The sequence below is a fragment of the Papaver somniferum genome, chromosome 1 (genome assembly GCF_003573695.1).
Source record: "Papaver somniferum cultivar HN1 chromosome 1, ASM357369v1, whole genome shotgun sequence".
In the NCBI taxonomy this organism is placed as follows: domain Eukaryota; kingdom Viridiplantae; phylum Streptophyta; class Magnoliopsida; order Ranunculales; family Papaveraceae; genus Papaver; species Papaver somniferum.
The window spans coordinates 241,512,527-241,517,824 of record NC_039358.1 but is presented as its reverse complement, the minus strand read 5'-3'; the positions used below and the strand labels follow the sequence as shown (position 1 = coordinate 241,517,824).

The following is a 5,298-nucleotide window of genomic DNA, read 5'->3' as shown; positions in this document are numbered from 1 at the left end:
CAGTAGAAAGGCACCGTAGCAATACTAGACCTTAACTTTTGAGAGGAACACTTAAAAAGGTAATTGGGGTTCATACCGATAATTACTTTAAGAATTCTGGAATTGAAATAACACTGAGATTCTGGCTATATTAGTAGTTGCTGACAAATATACACGTCGAGAACAAGCTCAAGATAAAATCTGAAGTAGGAAAGCCAGAACTCGACATTCAAGTAAGAATAGCTGAGTTGGATATATAAGGAATCTGAATATTTGATTTCTGTAGTAGCACATAACGTACTTGACAGACGTCACCTAGCCTTAATAATGATGGAAACGTATGCGACTTTAAACAAAGACATGACTTTGATATTGAATCAAGAGGTAACTAATAAGACTCTTGAAGATCAGATATCTATCAAGGTTCGCTTTTGCTTAGGCAAAAGAATTTGTAAGTAGCTCAACCAAGGTTATACGCCCAAACCTTTCTGTAGATACTTCCCAGATACTTCTGGTATAATTAAATCAAACTACTAAGATGCGAGCATATTGATAAGAACATTAGTAAAATGTCTAGATATAGTCAATACAGAAGTACACTAGTGGAAGAAAGTCGTTTTAAGATAGTTGGAAAGTGTCGTTTTGGACGGTTATAAGACACTTTGGAGGTGCAGCTGAAAGTGCCGTAGATTCAGTGTCTTTTTCTGGAACGACACTTTCAAGTAGACTTGGATTTACGATGCTTTCTAGTTGTCGCTAGGTTCGACACCTAGATGAAAAAAAAAATCTGCACTAAACTCAAATTACCCTAAAAAATTCGGATTCATAAACTCAAATGTATATTTAAATAAACCTATTAGTTACACAATTCATAACTGCAATCAGTTTACACTTAGGTTCAATATCCCAAAAGAAATTGTCCTGAATTTAGACACCGAATCTAAATGACTGTAAATGTATCCCCATCAAAAAGCTCACAAGCAGCAAGGTAATCCATGTACAGTTCTTGAATTCCATGGCGCGTAAGATGAGACCTACCTACAAAACAAAATGCTTTTAGGGTGCAATTATCACAAACAACCGAACAAAATAGGAAGTTTCATCCAACGCCAATAAAAGAGGTGGACAATATTGACTCGACATTATGGCATTGTCAAAGAAGTTGAACAATTATGCGTCATACATAAGATTAGCTTAGAATACTAATTTTAATGCAAACATCTAAAAGAACATAAAATATTGATATAACAAACATCCATATAACTTAAGGCAAACGGATATGTCAAATTTTTCAATGAACTGGTAAATATTGATTTAGATATAGATATGTGCAAGAACATAAATCCATAGAACTGCAATGAAATAATTTTATTTAACTTGAGAATAATAACTATTGTAACATGATATGACAAACTACTGCGTCAAATTACCTTTCCTAGGGTATAACTTAGATATGAATCCAAAAAAAGGAGGAGAACATGCTAAATTCACATAACAGGTCACATAACAAGTCAATAATTTCTACAACGAAAACATGGCATCAGTTTACGACATCGGAAAGCACCCAGCAAGGTATTTGTTAAACAGAAGAGTAAACCGAAACGTCATCGGTTACCCACTTAGTTCACAACAAACAAATCAACTTCAACGTACCAATTCTCCACAAAGGAATAAATGCTTGTAACGTAGGCGTAGTCAACACCCTGTAAGTTTGTATCTCCGCCCTTTACATAACTGCATCTAATTAGCTCTAACCTTGAGATGCAAAAAAAAATCCAACTGCAATTAACTACCGCAAAAAGAAGGCAAAGAGATAAGGCATAAAAAAAAATCTTCACTAGCAACTATAGTCTATAACTTAGAATCAATGTTGTGGAGAAGAAGACATGTTAGAAGTATACACACAAAAGATCCTTAAAGATATGATTCTCACCAACAGAAACTTAGGATCAATTTTGTGGAGAAGAAGACATGTTAGCAGCAGTAACAAAATGTCTCTTGTGAGCACAACCTCTAGGCTTGTTCTTGTCTTGCTGAGCTACGTGGAAGTTTGTTCTATAACTTTACCATCATGAGATAAAGATCCATAAACCTTACCTACAACAAAATCATAAACAACCAGTTACGATTCGTAAAAATACAGTTTCAAAATCAAAAAATTGTGATGGAATTGAGAGAAGGATTGAGATTGAAATTTACGAATGTCTAAATTCAAAACCACAATCAACAGGTTATTAGTTTACCTAAGCAGACTCCCTTATCTGAAATTGGGGGTGGCTGAAACTAAAATCAAAACAAAAATTAGTTGGGGTTTACTGTTAAATCAGAAATCTGAGAAAGTTATAAAAGAAAATCAAGCAACTTACCACAATTAAACTCACTCTTTACTTGAGCTACTAATTTTTTCCCTTTGCTTTCCATGTCTCTCTTCTGGATCTCTGCTTATGGACATGAATGCAGGAACCAACTAGGTATCCAGAAAGGACAAGCTCCTAAATAACATAGTATTTTCAAGTAAGAAATATATTATTGGTCATGAGTCATTCCAATACAAGGTTACTTAGAAAAATGCAGTAAACATAATTTGGTAGATTACTAACCATATCATACAGTTTAAAGGTAAAAAACGCATCACTCACTATGTTGGTCTCAGCCAAGTCATGTATGTGGTTTTAGTAACAAATTTTTTAAGTAAGGAGGCAACACAAGATGATGAATGAAACATGATAAATCATCACAGAGAAAAACATAACCCCAATTTCATAGAGCTAATAGATTAAACACTTGAGCTACATAAGAAAACTTCTCAAAATCAGAATGTGTTCACAGAAAACATACATTTCTACTGTGAAATCCAAAACCCGTAAAAAGAATAAGATTGAACATACCACTTTGTTTTATGTTTTTCCCCCGTAACTCAAAAACGTACTTGAAAGCACCTATTTAACTAGGAAAATCATTAATCCTACGAACCAAAACGTTTGGATATATAAGGGGAAACCACAATCTAAAAAACAGTAGTTTCAGCAGATTATAAAACCCAGAATCCGTTGGCCTGATTCAAGAACCCTAATAATATTTCCAGTAACTAAGGTGAGAAAATTAAAAACCTTAAGTTTAAACAAAAACCCATCCGTAGAGATATCAATAAACTGGTAAGCAAAATGGATTTAAAAATAAAATCATACAAATACAAATCCTTAATTATAAAAACCCAGGGTTTCATTTTGATGAAAACCCCCAAAATTGATTTCAGAAAAAACGAGAAGAGATTGAGTGAAAAGGTTTTACCCAATTTTGTTGTAGAGATGGAGAAAGAGTTTACCCTTTTTGTTGCACAGATGGAGAAAAACCTCAACAATTTTATCCTGCAATCAAACATCTCTATAATCAACAACAAAAAAATAATTACAGATCTGGTTTAAAGATGAAGAATTAAGGTTAAAGTTCACTACCTTCAGTTAATTCTTTAGATGAAGATGCAGGGTAAGAAAATAGAAGTACAGAGTTTTCTTTTCCTCTTAGAAAGAACCTGCAGAAGAGAAGAAGCCAGAACCATCGGCGTAAAAGAGAGAAAGGGAAAACCAAAAAACAAGAAAGAGATGTTTCTCTCTCCCGCTTCAGTGCGGAATCTGCGGATAGGGTTCTGTGTGATAGTTATCTCTCCCTGCTTTGAAGGCGTGTGATTTTTTTTAATCAGTGGGACCATAGAAACAATACTATTGATAAGTCGTTCTATAAGTCAACTGAAGTCCTTACACGACGACGTGTTGACTTTAGTCAGGGACATGTTTCATACGTTGTTTCAGTTTTTTGTACTGAGATATTTGTTTTGTGTCGTTTCATTGTGCCTCAAATGGCCCTTTTTACACTAGTGTAGGAAGGAAATGTTAAACATGAAATATGTACATTATTTATTCTACAAGTTGTGTAAGCAATGAACGTGCTGCACATTTTGCGGGTCACCCAAATAAGAGGTTGTTGCATGTCCTCTAGAATATTAGAATTCGAATATAGAAGTTTTTTCTCGCTCTTTAGTAGAGAGAAGTGGGTGTACCTGAAAACAAATCCGGCAATGTTATAGAACAATTAGTTGAGTACAGTTACAACTACCTTTTACATTAACAATTGATTGTTAGCCTTGTGTGTGCAACACTACTACACTGGAATCAATCAAATTACGGAAACAATAATGTTACAGTCAATGAAATATAAATCAAGCTGATTAAACTGAAAGTAAAATATGCTTCAATTAAAGGATCTTGATTTTGCTTTGGGTTTTCAACAGGCTTCCTGTAAGTACTAAAATCCTGAGTAAGTGCTAACATCCCAGAAATGATACCAATTCTGGTTGGGAACTCGGTACTCCATAGCCTCCATTATCCGATTACCTTTATACAAATGATACGTCTTGTCTATTGTAGTCGGAACCTATAAAATACATCACAAGTGAACAGATCCGATCCGAACGTACGACCACTGTAGATGACTAATCATGGTGCGATCAAGATAGCACCCTCAAAAGACATACAAGAAGATAGTGCCATCTATTACCAGCGGAACATTCAACCCTGACATATCAAAACCCTGAGAGGATAAATCGTTGTGTTGCGATCTATTTGTGTAGTGGTGTCTGAGATCTTCACCAGGGTATGTGTATACAACCCCAATATTACATTCATAACAACAAAAACATTCCATTTACTCATCAGATCTAAGAGATTTTAAAACCGTCGGCATCACTGGTCTCTCACTCTCATTTTTTCTTTTTTTACTCAATTTTCTCTCTTTCTATCGAGTACACGAATTGAGACTCTAGGGATTTTTCTTTTGCTTTATAGGTAAGACGAAATTCTGATTTACCAAAATAACCTTTAAATCTGATATTCCTTTTGGGTTTTATAGCTTGGGCCTTTAGACTTTTGAGTACACAATCCAACACGGCTAATCATTTTTGAGTACACAACCCAGTAATAAAACGGATAAAAACCTAATCTTAAAAAACAGAAAATCCTAGAATTGTTTTTTCCGATTCGTCGAATTAATACGACAAACCCAAAAAATGATAGAATCTTACCTAATTGGCCCCTAAAAAATTTCAAGGGTTTTTTGTTTTTAGATTAGGTTTTCATTGGTTTTATTACTAGAAGGGCATATTGGTAACTTCATGTCTTATAGGGTATCCCTTAGCTACTGCCCATGGATGGGTATAAATTGTTGGCCCCTAATTCCTTTTGAGTGGCCCCTAAAGATACAAGGTTAAGATGGGATGGAATACTCAAAATTTTAATAAGCCTACAAATGATTCTTCAGAAGATC

The 5,298-nt window shown here is 34.5% G+C and overlaps 1 long non-coding RNA gene across 2 annotated transcripts; it reads right to left on the bottom strand.

Annotated features, from left to right (window-relative positions):
- Positions 1-801: 801 nt before the first annotated feature.
- Positions 802-3,621, bottom strand: LOC113321713. 2 transcript variants are annotated; one of them, XR_003346854.1, is made up of 7 exons: positions 3,435-3,621; positions 3,305-3,347; positions 2,346-2,471; positions 2,223-2,262; positions 1,913-2,076; positions 1,633-1,734; positions 802-1,017 (listed from the first exon to the last, which is right to left on the bottom strand). It is a non-coding gene; the product is annotated as an uncharacterized LOC113321713 (long non-coding RNA). The 2 variants fall into 2 exon arrangements; XR_003346855.1 differs by having other exon boundaries at positions 802-1,013.
- Between the last annotated feature and the right edge of the window lie 1,677 nt (positions 3,622-5,298).